The sequence below is a fragment of the Grus americana genome, chromosome 3, assembly GCF_028858705.1.
Source record: "Grus americana isolate bGruAme1 chromosome 3, bGruAme1.mat, whole genome shotgun sequence".
NCBI classification, from domain to species: domain Eukaryota; kingdom Metazoa; phylum Chordata; class Aves; order Gruiformes; family Gruidae; genus Grus; species Grus americana.
The window spans coordinates 47,504,426-47,519,480 of NC_072854.1; positions in this window are offsets into that span (position 1 = coordinate 47,504,426).

The window sequence follows — 15,055 nt, forward strand, 5'->3', positions numbered from 1 at the left end:
TTACCCTTGAAACAAAGGTTTATAAATTATACAGTTAAATAAACTTGCAGGTGAGGGGAGAAGGGGGAGGTTTCAAAGTCTTCTTGAAATTCCAAATTAAGTTGTTTTCACAATTCTATGTTATTCCCATGGAAGACGACTTCTAAACCCCAAATTGGCATGGCTCATAGGCTGTTAAGTTCAACAAATCACCACTGATTACAACTTGCTTTCTTACTTGAATATACTGCAGATACATGACTAACTCCTAAGAGTAGTCAACAGGGCTTCTCTCATGAAAAGAGCTCTGCTAAAGCATGGTGACCTGCTCCTCCTGAAAGTTAGTCCAGAGTTGACTACCTTTGAGAAGTTTAGCCAAATCACTTACAGGATCGTATCTTATATTTGTACATTTCTCAATTTCTTTACTGCAAAATACTGATGCTAGGGTGATGCTAGGGGTGGCTGAACTGTTAAAAATTAATACTCTCTTAGCATAAGCTCCTTAGTTCTCTTCACATAGTTTCCGAACTCTGCCTCCTCTGTAGTCTTCATATGAGTCACATTCCAAGAATTGCCTCAACTCTGTGATAACTACACTCACATAGCCAGATACTTTCTATTCCAGACTGCAGTGTTCTTTCTGATTTATGATTTATTCACTCATATTAACCAATCATTTCCAGAGCAGAATGGATAAGAATGCTTGTATTAGAACTGTGCAAACACAAACTAAATTCTGTCTGAAACAATAGTAGTGAAATATTATAAAGTCATAATTATGTATATGTATATAATTATAAAGTCTAGTAAAATATTGAAAGAAAATAGTAGAAGAAAAAAGTTATGTGTAACTACTTTGCAAGTGGGACTACTTGAAACTTTTGGTGAAGTTAATTTTTGGTTTGGTTTAATAGAAATTATTATTTCAATAAAATTCAATATTTTATTTTTACAAACAATAAAAAATTAAATTCAATTAAATTAAGCTAACAGAAATATTAATGACTAGGTCTAGTTTCTGGTTTGTGTTTTAGAGTGGTTGTCAACGTTTTTGAAATGCCTCAAAATATTTAGACACGCATATATATAAACCCCACATTTTTCAGTGTGAAGAAATAAACATAACAGATTATGTTATTGCTGTGTGACATGGTCCGAAGCCTGTTGAGGTAAAGGAGAAATTGCTACTGGCTGTGGACCAGATTCTTATATTTATGACTCCGAATGTGGGCTTGGTATTATTGCTTGTAAAGGAGTCACTGTATAAAAGAACAGGAGATGCATTTTGACCATAAAATTTCAATATTATTACAGATGCTTGATATTTTAGAGTGGGATATGGATTCAGACTTTTATTGTTATTCTATCTACAAGAAAATGAGTTTACAGAGGATGAGTCAAAAGAAACAGACTGTATTCCTAAAAATGCCAGAAATCTGCCTTACATTAATAAGAAACTTGCCTGTGTATGGAATACCTGATCACATCCTTTCTTTGTATATTTTCTTTATGGATGACCATCTAAATCAATACGTTATACTGAAGCAAAATTACTATACAGTATGGGTGTACATTTTTATGAATGGACTCATTATTTTGGATTATTATAACTTAAAACATTAAAAAGTGAATGGATAATTCACCTTGAAGGACAAAGCATGTGTCTTTTCAACAAAGTGTTATCTCAATTCAAAAAAATGTAAAATTGGAATAATTTATTGTCCAATGAATCTTAATAGTACTGAGCTGCACAAAGTACAGGAATGTCATTTTAATGTCTAAGTACAAGAATGTTGAATGTCATCTTCCTCTTTCTCATTTTTTAATATATTTTAAATTTTTTCTTATCAGCTACAAAATGACTATGAACAACATTTTGAGATCATGAAACACAGGAACTTAGAAATGTTTGTACTGCTGCTGGATTAGGTGCTGAAATACTTTTGATGACCTAGATCAAAGTCCTACTAACATTTATTGGCACTTAATGCCCAAAGCCCTGTAGAAGATTTTAACTTTATCTATATTCAGCCTTTAAATTTAGAAGTTTTAATTACAGTTATGGTGACTATTAAAAATTTGTAAGAAAATAATATGATAATGTCTTGGGCAATGATCAGAACGGTAGCCTGGCATTTTCCTATGTCCTTTTATTTATCTGTGTTTTGAACTTCTCAGTGCAAAAAAAGACATGCGCATACTGGGTTGAGTCCAGTGGAGGGACACAAAGATAATCATAGAGCTGAGGCATATAATTTAAGAGGAGAAGCTGTGACAGTTCGATTTGTTCAGCCTTAAAAAACCACCAAAACAAAACCAAAATCCCCCCAAAAATCCCAACAACAAAAAAAGATTTGGAGCTATTTCATTGCTATCTAATGAAGGGATAGATGGGACAAGGGGTAATGGGTTTAAGCTGAATGAAGGTCCATTTAAATCAGATGTTAAAAAGAAATTCTTTACTGTTAGAGTGGTGAGACACTGGAACAGGTTGCCCAGAGAGGTTGTGGAGGCCCCATCCCTGGAAGTGTTCAAGGCCAGGTTGGATGGGGCTTTGGGCAACCTGGTCTAGTGGAAGGTGTCACTGCCCACAGCAGGGTGGTTGGAACTAGGTGATCTTTGAGGTCCTTTCCAACCCAAACCATTCTATGATTCTATGATTCTGTGAAAGGGTATAAGGGAGATAGAACCAGAGTTTTCTCAGAGGTGTACAGTAGAAGAGCAAGAGGCAGTGGACACAAGTTGGAACACAGAAAGTTCTGACTTTACATAAGGAAAGAAAAAATACCTGAAGGTGGTCAAACACTGGAACAAATTGCCCAGAGACACTGAAATTTCTTTCTTTGGAGACACTCAGAGCTTGACTGGGCATGGCCCTGAGCAATCTGTTCTAACTGGACCTGCTTTGGGCAGGATGTTGGACTAGATGATCTCTGGAGGTCCCTTCCAACCTACATGATTCTATGACTATAAGATTATACTCATCATCCCAAAAGTAATTTAATCTTATTCAAATCTCAACCTTAGTCAAGCTGTTTATAGAAAATTAGCAGTGCTTAGACATCTACTCTCAGCTCAGTGCTATACAAGCATAACTGAACAATGATGTCAGACACAGATGAATTATTTTTTTCTTTCTTATTTCTGCTAGGTATAGGATTATCATCACTCTTTTCCAAAGAGAAAATTGAGGTTAAGTGAATGAACAAAATTCATGAAAGAAATCTGAGAGAGGTATGATAGCTGAACAGAGAACCAACCTCCTGACCAGTATCTTAATTATACTGTGTTTGAAAGTGGTATCTTAAAAAAGGTATTGTTGACTGGAAATGAGTTTTACATTTCTCATATTTTTCTATATTTAAATAAAAAGATATTTTGAATAACTACTTTTCTCCTTACTATTCTGACTGCAGTTAGTCTCTTGTGACTCTCAAAAAAAATTGAGAGGAATGAGGAAGCTTCTTTAAAATTTAGGTCTTTGATGCATATTTCAAAGTAACAGATTTTGCCTTTTTTAATTTCATGGATTATCATATTTCTCAATAATTCACTGATTTCAGTGGATCAGAAACAGACAGTTTTAAAATTTACTATATTAAAATAGTGTTAAAACTTAATAGCAGAATACCTGAACAATTAATTCCTTTGTTGCTATATAGAGCTATGTGTGTATATCACATGCTTAAAATGTTATTATACAGTGATTAAGCCAAATATTTTTAATAGGGAAATTACTATATGATTAAAATATTTTGTTCTGTTTCCTGGAGAAGTCTGTTATTTCACAATGAAACAACAATTGAAGAAATAATAGGTTGAAGAAGTAAATGAGTTCAACATTCAAACTGGTCCCAGGACAATATTCATTAACACTTGGTAAAGGCTTTTAATGTGAATAATTCATAAGAGATTTACGCATTTATGTTCTTGTATAGTCTTAGAATTCCCAACTCAAAAAATGTTGGAGATTTAGTAAAAGAACAGCGTGGTGGCCAGATGAAGTTTTTGATATTCTTTGAATTTTTACCCCTAAGTGTTTTGCTTCAACCAACAGCCACACGAACTTTTCCTGTTTCTGTTGATTTAGGGGTAAATATACCACATGAAATGCAAATATGTTGTTTCAATCTAAAAAATACTTAATAAAAGTGGATATCATGTGTCTGATACACTGTACCAAAACCTTTCAGTGAGTCCCAGTCGCTCATACAATAATGCAGTATGCAGCTTAAACATCTATTAGAAACATAATCAGCATTCACATAGATTCATTCTCTCTTTGATTCCTCATATTACACATGTCTTTAGGAAAGCATTTATATTGACATATCCTTTGCGTTTGCTATAGTGGTGTTCGAATGAGAGTACTTATCTGCCTTCAAGAGAAGGAGAAAGGGGAATTTGACAGGAACTCATAAAACTCTTTTCACCTTCAGAGAATTTCCAACTATTCCTACTCTTCCTCTCTCTTTTGCTTGCATCGACTGGTCTCTCTCGAAAATATAGGGTTCTGCAAGGGTAAGAAGTTCATACGTACACACCAGTTAAAAATAGCTATTGGACTTCTGCACATTTCCAAGATCAGGTCCACAAGTTCAGAAATAAAAAGGAGATTCTTTTGATGAAAATAAATACTGATCAGAAATAAAAGACCTTTCGTGAAACCTTTTAGTGTTTTTTGAAGTGAAAACATGATATTTTTGTTTGACAAATAAAATATCTTTCTGAATGCTGCAATACCCATCAATGATTACAGTTCATTGCCTCTTTGCCTATGGTAGTGTTTGTATGAGTAAATAAAGCAGGCTAAAATCTCCTGTCTGACCCTGAGTTACAGCAACTTGCACCAGTTTGGCAAACTTTCTTCCCCTCGTAAATAGCTTCATCTGTACTGTCCATGAGGATAAGTTCTTGAGTCACAGTATCTGTGACTGTACTTGGCCATTGTCTAAGATATTGTTGTTTGGCATTGGCCAAAAGCATGGCAAAGAGCATACTCACACTTAAACATGCTAGAGAAGTGTACAACAGAATTTCACTTGAGTACTAGTCCTACTTAGCTCATTAATTTTGGCTTATCAAGCTGCCTGGCCAGAGAAGTATCCTGCAATGTCTTGCAATGGTCAGGAAGAGAAGATGCAGTGATTTGTGGTAAAAGACATAGCCTACTCAGACTGTCTGACACAAGAAGAAATAGCAAAAAAATTGAAGCTTGACAATTCAAGTACTCATTGTGCTCTAGGAGTTTATGACATCCTTCATTACACATATAGGAGTTTTCTATCTCCCATACTGGTTATTATAAAAATAATTTAACACAAATGATGGGTCTGTCTCATTTTAAGACTGCCAGTTCTCTGGCGTTCAGTTTAGGATGACAAATGGATGTGGTATTGAAAGAACAATTTAATAAAATAATTTTTTAACAATTCAGCTCTGATGATGAAAGAGTTGTCTAACTATTAAAAGGACTTCGTTACTAGCATCGTGTCTTTCTTACTCTTTGTCTTAAGCTAGGGAAGGGCCTGGAGAACATTCACCACTTACAGGTGTCACACTGGATAAAATGTACCAAACTATCAAGCTAGTGGCAGGACATCATTTATCTGAACCACACAGTATTTCAGTGTTAGGTGATTAAACAACATAATAGTGAATGAAAAACTCTACGTATTTATTGGTACAATCCTACCATGATGAGCAACCTGAGCAATTAAGCCACCACTCTGCTGCCAGGGGTGGAGGGACTGTCCTGCAAACACTTGTATCACTGAAGGAGTCAGAACTTTTCCACTAGCAGAATGTATTCCTCTCTATTTATGCTGATCAGACACACCAGCATGAAGAGGACAGTGAGGATGACCAGGCAAAACAAGAATGGCAGCACCAAAGTGTGCAGGCATATCGTATCACGACTCATGGTAGTATTGTATCATTACCAGGAGGGTTTACAGCTCAGATCAAGGATGCAGCCTGGGTTCCTTGAAAAAAGTCCTAGTGTGACTGTCTGCTACCAAGGGAAGTAACTCCTTATGGGCAAGCAAAGCATATACTAATGCAACATTTGATTACGACTAAATAAGTACAAAAGAATCAAAACAGAACTCCTGGATAGGATCAGCAATCATCTATGTAATGTAGGGTATGAAGTTCTCTGGAGTTGAGAGCTGCATGAGGCTCCTGGGCCTGCAGGACCCTCAGCCAGGAGCCCCAGTCCCCCAACCTCCAGGTATCAGCCACCTCCCTGGGGATGGGCCAGTGGAGCTCTGAATTGCCCTCTGAGAGGACCTGTCTTTCCAATGACTATAGATTAGTTTCATAACTCAGACCCTGATGCTTTGTTTATGCTAATAAACCAAATAAGGCCATGTCGGAGGCATGAGCACTGGCCAATGGAGCTCTGAAAAGTAAGTAGGTTACTAATACCCATGCTTTAATCTGGGAACAGAATGACCATTGAATCCAGATTTGAGTATCATTCAATCCTTTCTCTGATTACTCTAAATGCTTTTCTATATATTATAGACAGTAAAAAAAATATATAAAAAAATAAAAAAAAATTGTGCAGAATCCCATATCTTTAAAAACAATGGTCAGTATGTACTTATCCTAAAGGTGTACATTTGGAAGCTATGTCGAAAAGTAGCCCTTTTCACTTGGTTTAATCCATGTACAAATTGCAGGAAAACTTTTATCAAGATTAGAGAATATGAAGTCATTTGAGAGGTTATCTGTGAAGGCCAAGGACTAATGCATAAACAGATTCTTCAATATTTTGTCCAAATAGAGTCAAAACACCCACTAGCTAGCTTTGCCTTTAAGCAAAAAGTGAAGTATGAACTCTCCTAGCATACAACTACCAGCTCAATGCTCCTTTCACTTAAATGAACACTGCTTTTAGCTGCTCAAGCATTTTTTTATTTGTACTAGGGCTTATTCCTATCCTGCTGCCTTAAATTTTTTAGCATTCACTTTACCAGGAGAACTCAAAAATTCAATGGCTGCTTTAGGCAAGCCAAATGAAGTCAACACCGCAAATATTGAATTACAGTTGCACCAGTTGCAAAAGTCATCTTCTTTAACCGAAAACTAACAAAACAAGCCCAGTGCATGAACAGCAATGATGCTGTCTTGTGTTAAGGCACTGGAGCAGGGGAGCTGGGGGAGGGCACCGGGGGCAGCCCCAGTCCTGGGCATCAGGCAGCTCTCTGGGGACGGGCCAATGCTGGGCTGGGCTGTGGCTGGGACCCATGGGTGGACAGGGCTGGGCTGTGGGGAGCTGGAGACTGGCCCTGCTGCAGCATCGCAGGACAGCGACAGTTAGCTTGGGGGGCCTGAAATGGGGTCCTGAGCTGGAAGCAAGGTGGGGGAGCCCCAGAGAGGCTGGGCAGGGGAATGGCATCTTATTGCCCTCAGGCCCTGACATCTCATACTTCATGGACAACTGCAAGAGAACTAAAAAACCACTGAGGTTCCTAGCAACCCCATTCTAGCAGGATGCAGCTGGACAGACAGCACAGAGATGACAATGGGAACCGTTTCTTTAAAAAGGGGGGGAAACATCGAGCAGAAAAAGACAAAAGTTTTGTTTTAAAATACAAAGAATACCTCATAAACAGAGCTTCATCTTTAGCCTCGAAATTGATTTTGTGAAAACAATCTGTTGCTTGGGCCTGTTATTTGTTTATAATCGAACATGTCAACAGGGAGGTCTTATAAACAGAAATTAAGTACACAGAAACAATAGAGATCTGGGAGAGTGCACTGCATAATTTTCTGGCCTGAACAATTGTTAACTAAAAATTCCAGTTTCAGTTCCAATATTTTTGGTGTTTTGCCTTCAGTTACATTTATGCAACCTGATTGAAAGTAATGGAGTTGCACAAGTGAATCTGAAGGCAACACTTGACCTGCAAAAATCTTTATTATTGGTGATCCATGAGTCACAAGACAAATAAGCTTCCAAATCCCACTCTTAATTTAAAGGGCTAGCAGTCAGAAAAGCCATTTCAATTGTGAATGGAATGCATTTGATTCAGAAATTGGGGGAGGGGAGGGGGAAGCTACTGAATGTGACAATACTATTTTTGTAGAAAGTTTTCAGAATAGGCTTGCACTTTAAGAATTAATCACATCCTGCTGCTTATTCCTTACTTGAAGGCAAAACGCTCCATTTTGATATTACAATTGGTTGCCATAGAAATGATAATCAGGTCAAAGAAAAAAAAAGATTATGATTTCAGGTGAGGCATAAGCTGCAGGAACCCATGACAAACAAAGAGCTTTCTTCCTTATAACTATCAGTCATAACAGATATAAATAGAAAATTTATATTTTTACATAGACACACAAACATATATATAAATGAAGTTAAACAGCATATTTGCAATTTTAGAAAACACAGCTCCATTTGGTTGCAAAGAAAAAATGATGGCGTATCACATTGCTATTTAAGACCCTAACCATGCAAAACCAAATTATAGAATAGGCCTTAAAAGTTAGCGCACACACACACAAAAAGACAACCAACCCAACCACAAACACTCCCCACAGACAAACAAACAAACAAAAAACAAACCCCCAAGAAAAAAAAAAACAACACAAAAAAAACCCCACAAGCATAAAACCCTTAAATCCCTATATATCTGTTTATCAGAGGAGACCTGCAGGTTATCAAGATTTTTTTTCCTGTTCTTCATGTCTTTTCCTTAAAAATAAGAATATGTACTTCAGATTTTTCACATAAATAGATATTACATTTGCTGACTTTTAGTAAGTGTTATGAAGGAGAAAAACCCAGAGTGTACCAGAATTATTTATAAGCTCAAAAGAAAAAATCATACTGATAAAAAGTGCTTTCAACTACTGTACCTACTGTACTTACACCACTGATTCTTATTTGGATGTCTCACCAGGTCGATGCAACCAGCCTATGGCATGGAGTTATTTGACTTCTCAGGATATGATTGCAAGCTACCTTAATTTTTCTTTCCTTCCCTAATCAGTCCAGACCCCTTTCCCTATCTGGTCACATAATAAAGGAGAGGAAAAGGACACCCTGGAAAAAAGGTGGGCTGGTACTGTTACACTGCTGCTAGAGAAATTAATCTAAGCCACAGCCAGTTTCTGAGAGTACTTTGGGAAATAAATTATAGAGGTAAAGGCAATTAGAATTGTTCTTATAGCAAACACGTCCTCGACCACCCTTTTTCTAGCAGCAACTCCAGAGTAGACACAAATTTACTTAGGTGTTTGTGCAGCAGGTCTGGTCCTTTAGTAATATTGCAAACTGCCAAATTAATTGCACTAGATATGGTCCGTAGGTACAATAGTGTGATGGGGGAATGTTTAAATAGTTTCCCTCTGTGAGTGGAGGCAATCCCATTGCAATAAGAGGACACTGACCTCCCAGTCAACACAGTCTTATTAAATTATGAAAACAAAATACACATGCTGCTAGTGTAGCTTTTAAACATTTTCATTCTTATCTCCATTATAACTGAAAAAAAAAATGAAAAATATAATAAATTGCAAACGGAAAATGTAACTTATATTAACACAGTTATAAATAAAAAAATGTATGTAACCCTATTAAAAATAGCACGAGATCATATCCCCACTCAGTTATGCAAACCATTCGAATACACAAACCAATGGGTTGGCTAATAAATGACAATAAAATACATACAAAGTTTCTCTAAAAACAAGCATAAGGCAATGATTTCCTGAATAATCGTCTATTATACACATCTTAAGCGTTTAGCTCTCATTTTTCTAGTCTTTTATTGAGGAATCCTTGAAAGCACTTATTTTGAGGGGCTGAAGAAGACAACAGTCGTCTTTTTTTCTGTCAAGAGTGTTTGGGGTTTTTTTAAATACGTCTTCCTCTCAAAAGGGTGGCATATGGTTAGAAATAAGAAAAGCTGTGGAAAATGGAGAGAACCATGTTCCTTCTGAAAGGCTGCAGAACACTCTTATCCAGAAAAGAAGTTGGAATTTTCCTTTCCTTCTTTTCATTTCTGAAACAAGCCGTTTTAACTGAATGCTAGCAGAGTGGCTACAGTGCCTGACAGGAAAAGCTATGATGCTGCAGTAAAGATGTACCTTTTAAGGGTCTTCACAGACTTCACATTTAAGGTTTGCTATCACAGCATCAGAAAAGTATGACTCAGGTTTTGCTGATGAAGACACTAATGCATGCAACATGGGAATAAACATGATGAGTTAGAGATTTGTGCGCAGTTGCAGGGCTACGATCTTGTTGGGATCATGGAGATATGGTGGGATGGGTCCCATAACAGGAGTGTTGCAATGGAGGAATACAGGCTTTGTAGGAAAGACAGGATGGAAAAACAGAGAAGGGGAGATGCTCTTTATGTGAGAGAGCAGCTGAAATGCATGTAGCTCTGGCTGGGTGAGAAGCCAACTGAGCTTATAGGTTAGGATTAAAGGGTCTTTACCTAGCTTAATAAAGAGGATATTTCCATAGGTGAAGTGTCCCTCAAGTCTTCCAAATGAGATACGTACTCCCTTCTCAAATATCCAGGATAATAATTCTCATTGTTGATAGTTTTTAGTACACATTTCTTTCCATTACTTATTCTGTTCAGTGCTCTGACAATTCTTATTTCACCTTTTTGTTATCCTCCTTGAAATAATCTACCTTTATTTGACTATTATAATGATTTCTTCCCAGACTACTAACATTTTATTTGTAGTTTCCTAAGATGACAATGACAAGCATCTGCAAAGCATATTTGTGATGCTTCCATTTTTCACTCCTATTTTCACACTCTCATTAGAGGCTGATACTGAAAGTTATGTCACTGTTGTACGCATTTATTCATTTGCCAAACCTATCACTTGTGGATTTGTTATGGAGTAGTCATATTTTCACTAATAATTTTGCAGCTGATATCAGAAAGTTAAACATGTCAAAGAATGGGTTCATTATAAGTGAAGAAAAAAACAATTGTCCTCTGAGTTAGTGAATAACAGACTACACTGTGTAAAAATGTCTTATTATCAGCTGTCAGAATCAGAACTGGTGATTAGCTCCATAAATTCACAAAAAACCTAAATGCTGTTGATGGATGCAGGTTATTACTCAAGTATGATAGCCAGACAGTCTCCTCTAACAGTGAATTATATGTGTAGGATATGTTCAAGCATCATTTAGTGGTGGAGCTTTCTTCCAGTGAGGAGCTAAAATCCATATAACTTAGGAAAAGAGCTTTGCTCTAGGTTTTTGTTTTTCCTCTTTTAAGTGGCATGCAGGAAGTGTATTTACTAATGAAGTGAAAACTAATGTCAGATGGATAAGTATCACCACTGGAGTCCTTAAGAATATTTTGGGTCAGTTAACATTTCTAATCTGTGAAAGTCATAACTAAATTCCATATCTGACTTTCTTGCCTGGAAGAAAATTTATTCTATTTCATCCATGACCACAGGAGACATCTCCAAAAAGCACATGTTAAGCAAACCTGGATTTTACTAAACCTGCATTAGATTTTATGAATAGTTTATTTCTTCTTCTCCCCTATTACAACACTAGTTGTAAGACTGTATTCATACTTAATTGTCCAACATGATGAGCTGAGTAGAAGACCTGAAATGAGTCAGATTTATAATTTAACAAATTATGCACTGTCTGCTCTGTACATATTAGTCGAAACTGAACAGGCAGAAGAGATATTTTTATTTTCAGTTTAAAAATAATCATAGAATCATTTAGGTTGGAAAAGACCTTTAAGATCATCGAGTCCAACCGCAAACCTAACACTGTGAAGTCCACCACTCAACCATGTCTCTAAGCACCACATGCACACGTGTTTTAAATACCTCCAGGGATGGTGACTCAACATACTTCCCTGGGCAGCCTGTTCCAATGCTCAACAGCCCTTTCGGTGAAGAAATTTTCCTAATATCCAATATAAACCTACCCTGGTGCAACTTGGGATGTTTTGTTTTGTCCTACCACTTGTTACTTGGGAGAAGAGACCAACACCCACCTGGCTACAACCTCCTTTCAGGTAGCTGTAGGGAAGTAAAAAGGTCTCCCCTCAGCCTCCTTTTCTCCAGTTCCCTCAGCCGCTCCTCATAACACTTGTGCTCTACACCCTTCACCAGCTTCGTTGCCCTTCTTTGGACATGCCTCAGCACCTCAATGTCTTTCTTATAGTGAGGGACCGAAAACTGAATGCAGTGCTCGAGGTGCAGCCTCACCAGTGCCAAGTACAGGGGGACAATCACTTCCCTGGTCCTGCTGGCCACACTATTTCTGATACAAGCCAGGATGCTGTTGGCCTTCTTGGCCACCTGGGCATATTGCTGGCTCATATTCGGACAGGTGTTGGCCACCACTCCCAGGTCCTTTTCCACCAGGCAGCTTTCCAGCCCCTCTTCCCCAAGCCTGTATCATTGCATGGGGTTGTTGTGACCCAAGTGCAGGACCTGGCACTGAGCCTTGTTGATTCACATATAGTTGGCCTTGGCCCATCAATCCAGTCTGTCCAGATCCCTCTGTAGAGTCTTTCTACCCTCAAGCACATTGTCACTTCTGCCCAACGGTCGTCTGCAAATTTACTAAGGGTGCACTCGATGCCCTTGTCCGGATCATCGATAAATATATTAAAGAGAACCGGCCCAATACTGAGCCCTGGGGAACACCACTTGTGACCAACTGGATGTAACTCCATTCACCACAACTCTTTGCACCCAGCCATCTAGCCAGTTTTTTACCCAGTGAAGAATGCACCTATCCAAGCCACGAGCTGCCAGTTTCTCCAGGACAATGTTGTGGGAAGAAGGTCACATTACGGCAGGCTAATTATTAGTGATCAATGATCAAATGGACTTAGTGGTCCTCAAGAGCAGTTTGGGTGAAATAGATGCCCATTAATTGGGAAAAAATGTCCATCTTTTTTTTTGTGTGTGTGTGTGTCTTAAATCTATGGCCTAGGTCAGACTTCGATCTCCTTCATGATATAGTACACAACTGTTTACAATTAAAGATATGAAATATTAATTTAACTACTTATGTCAATAAACTTTTTCTTTCAGTCGCCAAAACGTGCTTGCTTACAACAGGTGGTGATAAACAAGAAGGTAATCTCACCGGTCTGATATTCCCAGCTGGGAATAGAGTAGTAAATAAACTTGGCCTTCACAAAACTTCAGGTATATTAACTGTTTTTGCTTAAGTCTACTTTCAGAAGAATGGTGCTGATAAATCCTTGTAGAATACTAACATCTAAAAATTGCAGTGAAAATGTTAAACATTTAAGAGTGTAGACACATGTATAACTTACCAATTACATTAGATGATGTAAGACACAGGGTTAATATGACAAAATGTATTTTGCCACCTTAAGAAGAACTACTTTGTTGCAATGATGTGCTATCTTTAATGTTCATCACTAAAATGCCTAAACCCTGTGCTGTTATTTTAAATGCATTTAAGCAAGACCTACCAGTTAAAGTTCTTTTTGACTTAAGCTGATTTTTTACTTCATTTCCCCCTTTTTTGCTGTGACAGCACAAGCATTTGACCTAACTTACAGACAAGACATCCACCTGAAAAGAACTTAGAAAAAGAACCCTCTCAGACAAATCAATGACTACTTAATTCACCATCGAGCTGCAAAGAGCTCCGTGGAAGGCTATATAAGTGTAGGAAAGAGGGTTGGGAGAGAGAATTCAATCTTTGACAGCAGTGTTACCTTTCATATATGTCAAACTGATACATTCTTACCAAGTCAGTCACAGTTTGCCTTTTTGATGTACCTCAGTTTCCTTTCACCTACGGATTAAGCTCATAGCTAGACCCTTGCCTGGCATAAAGAAGTCCAGCTGAATGAATTTTGTTGGAGCTATGTTGATTTAAGTAAAATCCACAGATTAATGAGATTGACAGAATGTAATTTTTTCCCATGTTGTCCATCTGCAAAATGTAGGCCCAGGTTTTAATGAGACTTGTTTTGTTGTGATGGTTTGTTTGTTTTAATTTCAAACTGTTTTATTTGTCTTTCTAAGTGTCCTCTGTCCAACAACCATCCAGAATCTCTACTGCAATACTCCTAGAGAAACTTCCACACTTTGTTAAATTAATTAAATCACTCTGAAAATAGAGATGACTTTGACACATAATTTGATATAGAACAATTTATTTGCTCTTAAATTCTTCATCATACTCTAAAAATTTCTATTTAAAGTCCCAAACATTCTACATTAAATCTGTAGGACTCCTATAAGGGCTGTGTCTGTACATATAATCTATAAAACATCAAAGTTTTCTACCTAAACTTTTACATTTTAAACATGCACTTATAAGACTGATTTTAACACACTGTAATTTGCCTTTCCTTTTGAACTACAAATTGAACCTTTTGTATTACTGTTCTGTATCTGAACATGACGTTCTGTGGGCCTCTATTAGTTTTGATGGGTTACCATGGAAACTGGAGAGCGAGAAAGAGAAGGCGAATACGTTTGTATGCTTAACCACAGGGAGTTACATCCTTTCCCACATTTCTGTGAAAGAAATCAGTGACTGAACATAGAGACAAAAACTTATTTTTAGAGATAGGCCATAGTACAATGTATGTTTTTGGCAAGATGGAAGGTATTAATGACTTATGCTGGATTTGCATTAAAGGCTTCTGTTTATACTAAGAGCATGAATGTCACTGACAATGGGAGTTCGAACCGTCTGAAATCTTTATCAGCTTACCTTCCTAGCCCAAACGGTGCAAATTGTGCTGCGTGGCAAGACATCAGGAAACAACTGCTGGTTCTGAACAGAACCAAAGGTTCATCTCCTGGAGCCTATCAAAACGCTCTCAGCTTACAGTGACTTTTTGCCCTGATCAACATTAAAATTAAAATAGTGATGAAAGGGTTTGTATAAGGTCTAAATTTACAAGGCTATTCAACACATAAGTGTGGCGGAAAAAAACAGTAATGGAAGAGTTTTATGGAGTCTAAATGGAGATTTTGAGGTAAAAATTAAGGTTTTTTTCTATTTTTTTAGGGGAACATATATGACGCCCCCCCACCCCAATTTTTA